Here is a 15437-nt window from a genome sequence, read left to right on the forward strand (position 1 = left end):
CAGACTCAACTTGTGCTTCCCACAGGGTCAGGAGGTGAAGGCTCAGCCCGCCCTGGGAAACAAACAAAGAGACCACCAGGAGGATCCCTCTCCTCCCACTGGGAAGCTTCTCAGAGATTCCCACAGCCCAGCCAGCCACCCCTGCCTCCTGCCTCCCACCTCCCTATGTCCTCCTACTGAGACTCACTGGTGCTGAAATTGGGCTGGAGTTGGATGACACAACCTAGTCTGGGGCTGGAGAGCCTGTGCGAGTGTGTGTGTGTGTGTGTGTGTGTGTGTGTGTGTGTGTGTATGTGTGTGTGTGTGTGTGTGTAGGGCAAGGAAAAGAATCAGAACTAAGGGCAAGCACTCAAGGGAGCACATACTCAAGGGAATAAGGAGTGCTTAGGGAGTGCCCCCCGGGTGCCAGGCATGGGCTACGCTGAGAGATCTATGTGCACTACGACTTGGGGTCTCCCTAAACTGATCGCAGTAATCCCCTGGAGCACTTAGTAAAGATAAAGGGAGCCCCAAGAGTCAGGGTGCACTTTTAGTGCTCTTTGAAATGTTAACCACATCAAAAGTATAAATGATAGAAACTTACAAAAACCATCCGTTGATAAGTGTAATTATTTAAATTCCTCTTGTACTTATTTGGTTTCGTGAATTTTTAATAAGACATTTTAAATTTAATTTTGTCGTTTCAGTCAACATTTGCTATCTTCCAAAAAACACAAAATGAAAATTTCATTATTTGAAATTCAAAACAACCCAAATGTCCATCAGTGGGTGACTGGATAAACAGATTGTAGCGTATCTGTACATCGGAATGCTACTTGACAATTAACTGTTGAAACAGGCAATGAGGATGGCCCTCAAAATAATGATGCTGACTTAGAGAAGCCAGACAAAAGATAGTGTATACTGTTTGATTCCATTTCTGTCCCATTAAAAAAAATTTTTTTAACGTTTATTTATTTTTGAGACAGAGAGAGAGCATGAACAGGGGAGGGTCAGAGAGAGGGAGACACAGAATCTGAAACAGGCTCCAGGCTCTGAGCTGTCAGCACAGAGCCCGACGTGGGACTCGAACTCACGGACCGCGAGATCATGACCTGAGCCGAAGTCGGCCGCTTAACCGACTGAGCCACCCAGGCGCCCCATTTCTGTCCCATTTTAGAAAATGCAAACTAGTGATTGCAGAGAAGTGGTGCAGAATGTGGCTCAGGGGTTGTCTAGGAGGAGAGGAGAGACGGAGAAATTACAAAGGGGCACAAGGGAACTTGTGGGCGTGCTAAATACATTCAGTGTCTTGATTGTAGGGATGGTTGTGTAGTATGTCAAAGCTTACCGAAATGCACACTTCAAATATTTGCAGCTGTTGTGTATCAATCATACCTTACTACAGTTGTAACAATGGGGGCAGCTGGCTGGTTCAGTCACCAGAGCATGTGACTCTTGATCTCCGGGTTGTAAGTTCGAACTCCACGTTGGGTGTAGAGATTACTTAAGAAAATATTTTAAAAAAGGAAAATACGGTTGTGACGATGGACACAAACATAATAAACCTTTGAAATATGAACATTATTATTCAAAATCCGTGAGACTAACTACACATAAAAGAAAATTAAGCTGCAATGTTCTTTGTAAAGTTGTAGCATTTATGGTTCTGGAATAGAAGTGTATGTAACAGACTATACTTCCGCTAAACCTTAAAAGGGCACTAAGACTTTTGGAACATCAAGGTCCGCCAGCTCTATAGACTCACTTGGTGAGTCTTAATAAGTGAGATGGAAAACAGCACCATTTATTTCATTGTCTTTTTTTTTTTTCTTTCTCTCTCTTCTGTCTTTCCAGAAACCCACAAGCGTGGCGCTGCTGTCGGCTTTCTCTCCAATTGAGGGGTCTGAGGCTCAGAGGGGCTGGGTGCATTGTCGTTAAAAGCAGTGCTGGGATCCCGGTCCCGGGAAGTCTGACGTCAAAGCCTGCGCTTGGGGTAACTCAGGCAGGGTGGGGGGACTTGTATTTCCAAACTCCACCAAGCCCTGTGCCCCGTTAGCTGCTGACCACAAGGCTGGCCAAATCCCAGGCTGGTGCCTCCCCCACTCACATCAAAGGGCCCCAGACTTCAAAGGCAAGTTGAGGGGAGATGCACATACCTGGCTTTCCCAGGAGAGCCCAGGAGAGCTAATATGATTAACCAGAGACCCAATGGGGCAGGAAGAGTCTTCACGGAGCAGATAATTCAATGGAAGGAACTCGAAAACATTCTCACCCACCACCCACCCTCAGCATCTTTCATTCTGTGGCTACTAACACTCTAGACACCTGGGAATTAGGGGTGAGGTGGGGGCTGTACCAAATGTGTGTCCATTCCATAGACGGAAAAACATGCTGGAAACCAATTGTTTACCAATTTTGTGCCAGGCATAGTGCTGAGTGTTTTGGACACATGCCTCACATTATAGTCTGTAAGTGTAATTATTCCCATTTTACTGATGGAAAAACTGAGGCTTGGATGGCTTAAACACTTGCCCAAGTTCAAGTCGGTACTAAGCAGCTGAGCTGGTATTGGGGTCCAGGTCCATTTTGACGCTAGCGCTCATTCTCTATCCTATCATTTGGAAGAGGACAAAGAGCTAATGGGGTCTTAGCTTCCCTCCGGTGTCTTTCCTTCCGGTCTTTCCTTCACTCCGGTGCGAGGGCGACAGACACAGGAGGTGGCACTGTGCCTGACTGCTCACTCACCACATTCGCATCTTTGGGGGACAGGGACTGGGTAATCGTCCCCACGATTTGAGATGTTATAAATCTATAAGACCCCTCACATCCCCACCCCATCCCTTGGCTCCCCTTGTCCGTCCTCCCTGTGGACTGCACCCTCAGAACCATGTTCTTTCCCTACTGGGAAGATTTAAGATCCCAGGACCCTGTTTCTGCCTGTACCTGCCTCAGGTGCTGAGCTGCCCTAGCAGGGCTGAAGGGACTGGTAACAGAGACCTACAGGGCCCTGCCCTGGGCGGCATCCCTCCAAGAAACTCACGACCCTCAGGGGGCCTGCACAGGGAGAAGGTTTTGGTTTAAATTAGTACCAATTACACTTGTGGTAGTTTGCGGGGAGGTGAAGGGAGTTGGGACACCTAAGATCTCTCAGCTCAACCCAGACCAACATGGGACCTTGGCCAGGGCACATGGCCTCATGGAGCCTGTTTCTGCATTTGGCCTGGTTCCAGGGCCCTTACATCATGCCCCCTGTTACGCACCTCCTCTTAGGCTACGAGCTGCCAGGGGACCGAAGTCTCCTTTGACCCTGCACCCAGTGCCCTGTGTACAACGGGTGCTATAAATGAGGCCACAAAGGGCACTTTTCTTGTCAGAGAGCTTGCTTTCCCCATGAAGGTTGGTTGGTTGTTGTCATAGGGAGGTGGCCCAGGCAAAGGAAAGGAGCCCCCGCTTTGGAGGAGTCAAACCTGTGCCCATTAGCCTGAGTGCCTGCCTCTGGTTCGCTTCTGTGTTTGTGGAGAGGGTCTTAAAGGGATGTGAGGGGGCGGTCGGCCTCGCACGTCTGGCACTGTGCGGGTACAGCTGACACGCCCAGACGTCACGGCGAAGGCCAGGGAGTGAGGGAGCGCGGGCGCCCTGCGGGACCCGCTCCCGGGGCGGGGGAGGGGGGGAGCATGCCAAGGACCACCCCAGTGACTCTGCCAGCAGGCCCAGCTGCTGCAGTGTGCCAGGGGACAGGAGGCCAGAGGCAGCGGTGAGTGTCCCTCTGGGGCCGTTCTGGCGGGGAACGCTCCCTCCCCAAGTCCCAACCTGAGCCCGCTGGAAGCCGTGGCTGCCCTGTGGGTTCCGCCCAGAACTCGGTGCCCCCCTGGGGCATCTCCCCGGCCCTGCGGGTCCCGGGAGCCCCGCCAAACGGGGGCAGTCTGAGGTGAGCCCCTGCTTGGGCAGCAGGGGGGTCAGGGCTGTGGGGGCAGCTGGATGTGTGCCCCTCCCACTGCCCCATCCCCACCCTGGGCCTCTGTCCAGTAGCCTAATTCTCCTGCTGCTGGCCTGGAGGCGTGGCATGTACCTGCTCTGTGAAATGGGGCCGGCAGGATGAAGTCCTAGTTCAGGGCCATGTGCAGAGCCCCCGCTTGGTGCCAGGCTGGCTCTGGAGTGGGGGCAGGACAGTCAGGGTGGGTCACACACCCCCCACCCCCCTTTTGTCCTCTTCAGTGCTTCCTACCCCAGAAGCTGCTGCCACCCCTGGGCTCAGGGAGAGCAGGGGCCCTCCCCACTGCCCTCCAGCCACAGGGGAACCCAGGCGACAATAGCAGGTGCCGCACCGTGCCCCAGAGCACCGGAGGCTGACCCAGCGACAACGCGGGGTTGTCTCCGCTGGTGCTCACAGCTCTACAGGATGGGCCCTGAGAGGTCAGGCCCCTTGCTTGAGGTTATGGAGTTACCCTGAGGCCAGTGAAGTGTAAGTTTCAGACCTTTCTGAGGCTCCCCCTACCCTCTTTTGTATTTGTGCTTTTGTATTCTTTCTCTTAAAGCCTCCCTCCCCCAACAGTATGAGGCTCAGGCCCCTGCAACAAGTGATCTCTCTTGGGTACCTCCTCGGTCCGCTGGCCACCGTCACGCTGCCCAGGGTGGGTGGGGGTCAGGGACTAATGGAGATGGGGAGCCTGACAAGGAGGGAAGGGCACCCAGACCCGGTCAAGGGGCTTACATGACCTCGCCATGATTCTGGGCTTCCCGTGACTCCAAACATCCTGCCACCGCCTCCCCTCCCCCCCCCCCCGCCCCCTTTGCCGGCTGTGGAAGGAGCCAGCTTGGGCAGAGCCCTCATGTTTTCCTCATCAGAGGGAGGGGCGGGCATGACAGGAGTGGCTGCGGAAACCAGGGTGAAACGGGGTGGAGCAGAAGAAAGAGGTTCTGGAAAGCCGCTGGGTCCCATAGCCCTGCCAACGTCGGCCCCTAATCCCATCAGCGCCCTGACACCCCATCTTCACAGCTGCCCCCCACCCCCTTCCAGATGCTTCATCTTCTCCCCACAGCCAACTTGTTGATGGGTGCTGCCTCCCCACAATCCCTGCCTCCCGGTCACTCCCTCACCCCCAAGAGTGCCTCCCCCCATCACCCCCACCCACCGCGGAACCTGCCAAGCCTGGGCCGTGGGGCACGGTGTAGCCAAATTGGTTCTAGGTCATGATCTCACGGTTCGTGAGTTCGAGCCCCGCGTCAGTAGGACTCTGCTGTCAGTGCAGAGCCTGCTTGGGATCCTCTCTCTCTCTTTCTCTCTGCCCCTCCCCGGCGCATGTGCTCTCTCTCTCTCTCAAAATAAATACACTTAAAGAAATGACCTCCTTAGAGAGGCCTCTCCCCACCACCCTGTCCAAAGATGACTCCCCCTGACACTCCCTCAGATCCTCCTGTATTTTTCCCTCAGAGCCGCTGAGGCTACATCTTGACTCGGGGGGCTATTGGTTTATGTCTGCCTCCTCCCCCAGACTGTAAGTCCACCAGGGCTGGTGGGTTTACTGTCTGTGTTGTTCTGCATCTGTACACTTAGCACGATGTCGAGTTCACAGTGGGCGCCCAGGAAACACCCGTTGTGAGGGAGGCGAGGAGAGGCTGGCTGCTGAGGTTGTACCTCCGCCGTCTGTCCAGCAGGTGGCCTCCCAGGACAGAACATCATCAGCCCTCGCATTCCAGGATGCTCCCTCAGGGCCCAGGGCCCCCCAGGGGGAGATGTAAAAGGCAGGTGTGGGAGCCAGCCTGCCCTCTGTCCTTCTTGGACACTTGTGGCTCTGCATCGTGGTTATTTTTACCCACATCTCCTGCAGGGGGCTGGTGGCAACTTAAGCCAGAGACCAGATCTAACCCATTTTTTTTGCCTTGGTGACCATGCAGAGTTCGGTAAACCAATGACAAGTGGGAAAAGGAGGTGACTCGGTCTTGTGGAGAGGCTCTCCTCCCGATGGTTAACGTTAAGGCATTGGAGCCCAATTGCCTGGGTTCTAATCCTGGCTCTGTTGCTTACTAGCTGTGAGATTTGGGGCAAGCTCATTAACCAATCTGTGCCTCCTTTTCTGCAAAAGTGAGACTTGCACTTGCCACAGAGGGTCATTGTGAGACCAGAACGAGGAAATGCGTAGAAAGTATTTAGAATGGTACCCGGTGTGGAATCAATGCTCGGTGAATGACAGCTTTTATTATTTTTTTTTTGTTTAATTTTTTTTTTTTTTACATTTATTTATTTTTGAGAGACAGAGCGTGAGCAGGGGAGGGGCAGAGAGAGAGGGAGACACAGAATGTGAAGCAGGCTCCAGGCTCCGAGCCGTCAGCACAGAGCCCGATGCTTGGGTACGGCATACCCCCACCCCCCCCACCACGTCCCCCCCCCCCCCCCCCCCACATACACACACACAGGAAAAAATGCAGGAACAGCACTCAGCTCTTCCGGCCACAGTTCAGACAGGCCAAGGTGCCTCCCTTGCCAGGACAGGGGAGCCCAGCAGATGCCCTGTCACCTTCCTGGCACTGTGCCCCTTGCTCTCAGTGCCACTGGCTTGACAGGACAGGTTGCCATGGCAGCGGGTGGTGGGCCTGCAGGGGCACACTGGCTGGCCTTGGTTGAGCTCTCTGGCTTTTTAGAAGGGGCTGGCTTCTTGCCAGAGCACAGGCCCTCCTGCCGCCCAGACATTCATTTAGCTGGCTTGGGCAGCCATGGCCACACCCAGAGCCCATCACGTTTCCCTGCCCTGGAAACTGGGAGGCTGAGCCAGCCTCTCACTCTGGGTGTTTCCCCGGCCCTGGGCGCGGGCCCCTTTTGCCCATCCCTCACACTCTATTAGAAATGTCTGGCACGGGCCTCCTTTCTCTTGTGCTCCATGGTGAGCCCCTCGAGAGTTCAGGTTGTGCCCGGCACATAAAGGCCTGTCTTACAGGTTTGTAGGATGACTGAAAAAACAAAAAATGAATTCCCTCTCAGCACCTTCAAGAGAGTAAAGTTGCAGGACGTAATCTGACCTGCTCTAGAGATGGCCTGTTCGTGCCACAAATATTTATTAAGTGACGACTGCTGTCTGCCAGCCATTGCTGTGGGTGGAGTTAAGATATGAATCCAGATGGGCATGTTTCTGCTCTCAGGGAGCCGACATCCTAGTAGGGTGGGGAAAACATACACAAACAAGCAAACCGAGAAAGAGAAGCATCCGATGGTGATGGGTGCCGTGCTGGGGACGATCCCAGGGTGCATGGCAGCAGGGAGGGAATGAGTGGCGGCTCCAGGTGGAGGCCTCAAGGAGGCCATGTTTGACCCAAGGCCTAAACAGAAGGAAGGAAGTTCTGGAGGAAGAGCATTCTAGAAAGAGGGACCAGCAAGTGCAAAGACCCTGAGGGGGGATCTGCGTTGGCCCGTTTGAGGAACTAAAACAAGTTAGGCTGGAACTCAAGGGGGTGAACAAAAGAACACAATACAACAGATCTTACAGTCCCAAGCTGACGGGTTTTCACGGATGTGTACGTTCCTGTAACAGCGACCTAGATCAACACGTAGAACATGCCCAGTGCCCCCAGAAAGCTCCCTCAGGTCCTGTTCCGGTCAGTGTCACCCCTCACCCAAAGGTGACTACTCCCTGACCTTGACCATCACAGGCTAGTTTTGCCTGTCCTAGGACTTCAGTTCAGTGGAGGAAATCTGCTATGTTCTCATCTCTACCTGGCTTCTCTCCCTCATGGGGCGTCCGGGATTCATCCAGGGTATTGCATGTATGGCTAGTTCATTCATTTTAGTTGCTGGGGAGCTTTCCATTCCGAGATGACACCACGATGTGTTTATCCACTCTCCTCTTGATGGATATTTGAGTTGTTCCCAGGACCTTCTTGGTAGAGGCTGGGTCTCCTAGCTTTCATTGGCCTGACAGGTGCCCCGTGCTCCGGACTGCTACCAGGGAGGAGGAAGGGGCAAAGTGGCTTTGGGATTTTAGGGTCTTTGCCTCCCACACACTGGTCTTCCTGCTCAGAGCTTGGGGAGGCTTTTTGTGTGTGGGAGTGGGGTGTGTGTGATTTGTGATTATTTTCTTCATTCTGTGGGTTGTCTTTTTTAATTTTTATTTATTTTATTTTATTATTTTGTTTTTTGAGAGAGAGAAAGAGACAGAACATGAGTGGGGCAGGGGCAGGGAGACAGGGAGACACAGAATCTGAAGCAGGCTCCAGGCTCCAGGCTCCAGGCTCTGAGCTGTCAGTACAGACAGCCTGATGCGGGGCTCGAACCCACGAACCGCGAGATCATGACCTGAGCCGAAGTCAGACGCTTAGCCGTCTGAGCCACCCAGGCTCCTGGGTTGTCTTTTTTTTAAGTTGTGGTAAAATATACATAATGTAAAATTGGTCATTTTAACTAACCACTTTTAAGTATACAATATAGAGGCAGTAAGGTTATTCGCATCGCACAACCGTCACCGCCATCCATCTCCAGAACTTTCATTATCCTCAGGTGGAATTCTCTACCCATTAAACACTAACTTGCAGAGGCTTTCGGGATAGTGGTTTTCAGAGGGGCGGTGGGGGGTGGTCGTCCCCGAGTAACTTGGGGGAAGCCGAGAGGAAATGACAGAGCATGGGACGAGGGGTTTCTGGGGAAACCAGGGCCCCCGAGTGGGACACTCAACATGCCCACCTCCAAGACCCTGCTGGGGCTTTCCTGACCCCCTGCGCTGGGCTCTTTATTTCCTTCCTGCCTCATCCTGGCTGCTCCCTCTCTGCCCCTACAGAACGGAGGACATTTTAACAGTTGCATTGTCTCCTGCCAATGGCAGGTCAGCAGTGCACCCCCACAGGCCAGGAGGTGGCTGGTGGGCCCAGAAAGAGACTTGTCTACAGGTCTCTAAATGTCAAATGTCAGCCAGGTGTGAAGTCAGAGCCAGGAGACCAGCTTCCTGGGGGGTAGGAAGCCTGCTGAGTGGCGAGAGAAAGAACAGCTTCATTCTCTTCTTGCCCCCGCTTAGAAAGGAGCCTCCTGGGGCCTCTGGAGGTACAATAACACTTAAGGTCTCTCCTGGTTCTGGAGGTTCCCACCGGCTTTTGAAGGCCCCAGGGGTGCTAAGCCGAAGACATCTGGGGCTGGGGGGCATGAGATGGCTATTTCTCAAATATTTGAAAGAAAGAGGTACTTAATGAAATGTGATCCCATTTGTGAATCTGGTGGTCCCAAGGTGGGGGGGGAGCAGGACCAGTGAGGACCGAGGGGAGTGACTGGGAAGTGAGTGTCAGCTTCACATTAGGAGAAAGAAGAAGGACGTCCTGTACCTGTCACAGTTCTGCAGGGAAGGCTCCCTAGGGAGCAAGCCCCCTGTCCCTGGGAGGATTGCAGCCAGGGAGCAGTTTGCTGGCTGGGCACAGAACTCTGGAGTCAGAGGGGGCTAGGGGCCATTGCGTGAGTTCTTCAGTGTCTCTGTGCCTCTGTTTCTTCCGAAAATAAGGATAGTAATGGGATATCCTTTTCATAAGTGAGTAACGGGGTTGTGGGTACGAAGTCTAACACAGTGCTGAGCGTGTGGAATGCACCCAATGAAGGGCCCGGATGTCCTGGGGAGCATTCCGAGGTGAGGTGAGGCGTTTGGTTACATCCTCACCAGTGGTCCTCCAGCCCTGATGTTCCATGGAAGGGGAACCAGGGGGCTCATTCTGACAGCGTTCAGAGTTACCTGGAGTTTGTCCCCTGCCACCAAATGCACAGTCTGTCCACCTACCCACCACAGACCCGGTGTGAGCAAAGGGCTTTGTGTTTATGTATAAGACAAGAATTATTTACTCCACTTTACAGATGAGGCCAGAGAGGTCCCTGGACTTGCCCAGTGTGGACGTGGTGAGGCAGGAGCTAGGTTAGGGGCTCGGGTCTCCGCAAGCCTGGTCAGGAGCCTGAACACCCAACCTGTCTGGTCATGGCCCCCATCAAGCCCGCCCCTTGGTTTTCTGCTTGGTTAGAGGGGCTTGCCAGGGTGAGGGGCACCCGGCAAGGTTTTTAAGGAAGCTTCCTTTCTTTAGGTCTCAAGCGTGGATTTCCCTGTCTTTGTCCCAGGAGGAGCCCCTGCCCGGGAGCATGGCAGAGTCTGGCGTCAGGAGAGCCACCTCGGATGAGAGTCATCACCACCTGAGCCTCAGTGCTTCGGGAGGTGGGAGTGGCACCTACCCTTCAGGTGGGTTGAGCGCAACCAACATGAGAAATTCGAGAAAGCCCTTTGTAACCCCAAAGGCATTTTACAGGCCTTGGCTCCAAGCTTGGCCTATAGTAAGTACATCCAGACTTGATTTTCTTCCTTGTTTCCTCGGCCAGGATCACAGTGGAAGCACCGCTCTGCTGATCGCAGGCTTATATGCCGGTTATGAAGTTCCTAGTCTATGCCATGCCTCGGGCTGGGACGCAGAGATGAACAGAGCTCACGCCCCTGCCCTCGGGGAGGTCCCTGCCCAGGGGTGGAGGGGGCAGGCAGGCCGTGGCCAGTGGGTCAGGCCACGGGTGCCAGCCTTGAGGTGTGCCGCTCGGAGCTCCCTTCCAGAGAACTCGCTGCAGGACGCAGTAAGCTGACTGCCCCTGGCCGCCACACCTTCAGGATCCACAGCCACGTTCACACGGAGGCCACCGTCTCCCTGGGCCGCTCCCGGCCGGTGGCTGAGCCCAGCTGAGGCACCAGCGTGGGCCACGTTTGCCAGATGCAGGACCGCTTTCCTGGGCAGTCTTTGCTCTGGCCGTCCCTCGGCCTGGCCGTGATGCGCAGTGCGCGACGTGCTCGGGGCCTGTGCTGGGTCTTGGGCTCTTCCTCCCCGCCCTCCTTCCTGCGCCTCCTTTCATAGATGGCAGGCCTGCCCTGCGCTCTGAACACGCTCCCTCTTACTCCTGCCCCAGTCTTTCCCACGCCTTCCCCCCCAGGTGAGCTCTTGCATGGCTGACCTGGCCTTGCTGTCTGCTTTCCAGTGGGTCGTTTCTGACGCACAGTATAAAATGGCACATTCTCTTCTGGTAGCAGGCCACGGGGGACATCAGATGTCTCACTCGGTTGCTGGGTCGCGGGGGCCGCCAAGTATTGTGGTGGGGAAAGGCGAGCTTTGAAGCCAGGCTGCCCGGTGAGAAGCCCACTCCGCCCCTTTCCCAGCAGTGTGCCCTGGCCAGCGTAGTTCACCTCCCCGAGCCTCAGTTTCCTCATCTGCTAAAGGAGGCTACTCCTGCCTCCTGGGACGGAGGCAAGCTTGCAGTGAGTTAATATACGTGCTGCCGAGGCGAAGCGAGTTAATGCACACGAACAGTGGCACAGGGTGAACGGTTAGTGTCTATCCTTCCCGGTGGGAGGGAAGACTGTGCGGAGGAGGGGGCAAGATGCCGTCTCTGAATCTGCTGCCTCTAGTTCCAGAAAGCACCGTGGATTTGGGGGGCCGTATGTGCTCCTCTGAGCCTCGGCCGGCACACTCGTAAGGGGAGTTGCCATCACCTGCTGCCCTGTCAGCTGCAGGTGGGAATGTTGCATCCGTGCTAATGGGTGGGGGAAGGCCAAAATCTTCGTGCAAGGGCAGGCGACTAAGAGTTGGAAGGGACTATTGGAGCTGGAAGAGTGCCTCGGAGTTTATTGGCCCAGTGGTTCCCAAACACCAGACTCAACTGCGGCCTCAAAACCAGCCAGGGGGCTTTCCCAGTTGCCAGCCCTGGAAATCCTGGCTTAGGAGGACTGGAGGGGAGCCTAGGGGTCTGAGGTTGAATCTTTCTTGCTGGCGATTCCAACGCGCACACAGGCAGGCTGGGGAACAACTGTCCGGTCCTGGCCCAAGATTTACCCCTGACTGCCAGGGCAGTGAATGCCTGTGTCACATGGCCTGGGCCCCTGGGGGCGGTGGTGGTGATGGTGGAGGGGTGCCTGTCCGGGCCTTCCAAGCCAGCTGAGCTACAGTGGCCTCCAGTTTCTGTGAATATGCACGGTGTGCTTTTATGCTTCTGAGTTTGTTTTGGAGAGGAACAGCCTCTAAGGAGCTGGCCTGTTTCCCTGTGGCTTTGAGCTGCCCATGCCCACTGCCGGGTGCCTCCAAGACAGCAAGGAGACAGTGGGGTGGTGTCTGTCCCTTCTGAGAGGCCAAGTTCTAGGCCATTGTGGACACAGAAGGAGACTGGGACAGGTAGTGAGTTCCTGGTCTCTGGGAGCAGTCAAGCAGAGGCGGGGACCACTGCCTTTGGGGATTTCATACAGGGAGTCCTTCTGCATCCGGCAGGGTGCACTGCTTCACCTCTCAGCCTTTGTTTCTTTAAACCGCATTTATTACATCCATTGTATTCTGACGCGGGTAGGGAGGAAACCGTGTGATATGGAGGGGTTGCTTTAAGATACGCCAACAAGAACACCAAAAGAAAAAAAGAGACAACAGTAGAGGAAGCAAAATCTTGATGGTTGTCTATCTGAATGATGGGTACATAAAATCGAGTATACTAGTCTCCATCTTTGTTCGTATAGAAAATGTTCAAAATAAAAATTAAAAATGACTTAACTATTAGACTATGTCATAGACGGGGCGCCTAGGTGGCTCAGTCTGTGAAGCGTGTGACTTCATTCAGCTCAGGTCACGATCTCATGGTTTGTGGGTTCGGACGCCACGTCAGGCTCTGCTCTGACAGCTCGGAGCCTGGAGCCTGCTTCAGATTCTGTGTCTCCCTGTCTCTCTGACCTCCCCGGCTCACACAGTCTCTCTCTCAAAAATAAATAAACATTTAAAAAAAAAAAAAAAGAACACGTCATAGGTGCATGGGCTGAAAACGTCGGCTGTACCAAAGGCTAATGAGTGGAAGGTGAGTGGGCTTCCCATTTTGAGGCCCCAATTCCCCTGCGAGGGCTAAGCTCTCTCCCTGGAATCTACCATAGCCTGTCAGAGACGGAGCATGTGTATACAAATCTATGAGGTCATTTAAAAAATTATTTTAAAATAGATAGCACACACACACACACATTCATACCCTTTTTTGCAGCTCCTAAGTGCTAGAATATTAGACATTCTGTCCTACAGTTTCTTCTCCTGGCTCCCTCCCTCTTGCCTCCTCTCCTTCCTCCTTAACTCAGCCGCAGAGTTGAGTAAATAATTTTCCTGAACCCTCAGCACCTGATCATGATCGACGTAGGCAAAGCTTTTCTCGTGTGGTTCCCTTTGTTTTATTTTCCCTTTGTGTCATCCTTTTCCTCATAGGCACCCGTGGTAGAGTGTTGGATAGATGTTTTCGTGTGATGTACATATCCTCGCTTAGAGAGGCTACGGTATTTTTCTGTGTATAAGCCTTGTTACTTTCCATCGAGGGTATTTTGCGGCCCGTTGAGCTCTGCTGATGAGTTTGCCCCGGAACGCTGCATTTTCCACGCTCGCTCCGCATTTCTGCGTGTCCCCCTGGATTGTTGGGTGCAACTGTTGTGCAGGATTCCGTGGTTGAAATCCCCGTGGCTTATCCATTCCTCTCGAGACAGGCCCTGCACCGTCACAGACAACACTGCCCTGACCGTCCGTGTCCACGTCCACGTCTGGACTTGGCTCCCAGCTCTTGAGATCCTTTCCCATCGGCCCACATACCTCTGCCTTGTGTTTTAAAACTGCTGCGTGGTATTTTCCGCTTCCGGATGCTTGGTAGTTTATCTAGCCGATCCTCTCTCTGTCCACAGGCTTTTTGGTTGCTCCCAATCTTTCACCACTGCCAAGCGTGAATACCCTTGCACAGTTGTCAGTTGGCGCGTGTGTACAAATGTGGGTGAATTTCCCGCGAATGGAGTTGCTGTGGCAGAGTTTGTACATATTGTCCGACAGTGTGACAGTGCCCCTCTCCTGCCCCGCCACGGAAGCTGTCTTCTAGCCCGACGGTTCTTTGGGGCTCGGAGAGGGTGAGTGACGGGGCTGGGATGACACAGCTGGTGAGTGTTGACACTGAGACTGGAACCCCGGAGGCTGAGTCTCGGCTAGTGATCTTTCCAAGACACGTATTTGGCTGGCTCCTGGGTGTCCCAAGCTGTCCCTGTGTGTCCCAAGGACCTTCCCTGTAAGTCTGGGGGCTTCAGCCCCTCCTGGAACGTGTCTGGTAAGCAAGTGCTGCCCACTGGTCTGGTGAGGGGTCTGCCTAGGCGCTTGCCACATGAAGGCTTCGGGAAGATGCCGTGTCGGGCCTCTCAACCCCCGCCCTGCCCCCACCTCTCAACCCCCGCCCTGCCCCCACCTCCCCTGCAGCATCTTCATAAATGGTTCTGTCAGACTGAGGCATCCTTGGGAGCCTGAGTGGTGTTGCTTGGAGACAACTGGGCAACAGATCTGGGTTATTTAAAGGAGAGAGAGGGAGGGAGGGAAGGGGTGACAGCCTGTTTATTCAGGAATGCATGATCTCCCTGCTGCAGGGTTTGGCAGACCCCCTCTCAGCCTCCCCCTACCTCCTGCCTCATTATTCCCAGTGTGCAGGGCCTGGGATTCTTCAGTAAGACCCAGCAGAAGGCCACTTGGAGCTCCTTTCTGATAGCAGTGGGGGCAGGCGATTCTCTGTGTGTTCTAGGGAGGCACTATGCAGGTGCCGACTAGGGAAGGCGGAGGAGGGAGGAAGTGAAGGCAGACAGACGAGGTCTCAGAGGGAAACTTCTGATGATAACAGTAGCCACAGGGACTGTTATGTATTGGGCTTCCTCTCAGCTAAGTTTTGAGAGCTCTAAAAACCCCGTCAAGGGAGATGTGACTGTCCCCATTTTATACATGTAGAAACAGAGGCTCAGAGGTGCTCAGAGACTTGCCTGAGGTCGCACAGCTAACAAGTGGCAGAAATTGAATTCAAATTTGGGTTTGTCTGATGCCGAGGCCGGGGCAAATCACCTCACGCTGCCAGAGTTGGCAGAGCCCTTGCGGGGCCCCCGCTTTCATCCTAAGCTGAGCTGGGAGGTCATGCTGTGTCCCCCCATCCCCGCTCCCCCAGCATCCTGGTCCCACCTCCCCGTGTTGCAGGAAACACCTCACTCTGAAACGATCGAAGTACCTGTCTGCCTCTCCCTCGGTCTCTGAGCACCTAGGGTGGGGTAGGATCTTGCTTATCTCTGTGCCCTGAACCCAGGGTCAGGCATATCGTAGGTACTTAGAGAACATTGTCACATGGAGCTTGGATGCCTGAGCTCTGAGACAGGGGACAGCTCTCCTTGAGACAGGGTCCTCACCTTCACCCTGACACCTCTGCAGGGACCAGAGCACAGGGACCTCCCCCCACCCAGCTTTCTCTGCCCCGGTTGGACAGATCTGGGCTCTTCAGCATCTGCCTGGGGCTGGGTTTCAGATCTGCAGCCCCTCGCTGTCTTGCTGGGATCCAGCCCCGATGTTCTTGAGCCGGCGTGGTCTCATCAGCTGGGAGCCCTGTGAAGCACAGGGTCGGGTGGTGAAGGCTGCTGGGCGTGGGAGCCTGGGGTATCTGGCCCTATGTGGTCTGG

The 15437-nt window shown here is 54.4% G+C and overlaps 1 long non-coding RNA gene across 1 annotated transcript; it reads left to right on the forward strand.

The window, feature by feature from the left end:
* The first annotated feature begins 329 nt into the window (after positions 1 to 329).
* On the forward strand, positions 330 to 13500 carry LOC128312649 (uncharacterized). The gene is made up of 4 exons (XR_008292197.1): positions 330 to 3736; positions 4198 to 4444; positions 10018 to 10169; positions 10307 to 13500. It is a non-coding gene; the product is annotated as an uncharacterized LOC128312649 (long non-coding RNA).
* Positions 13501 to 15437: the final 1937 nt, after the last annotated feature.

Source organism: Acinonyx jubatus, chromosome D2 (assembly GCF_027475565.1).
Source record: "Acinonyx jubatus isolate Ajub_Pintada_27869175 chromosome D2, VMU_Ajub_asm_v1.0, whole genome shotgun sequence".
Lineage (NCBI taxonomy): Eukaryota > Metazoa > Chordata > Mammalia > Carnivora > Felidae > Acinonyx > Acinonyx jubatus.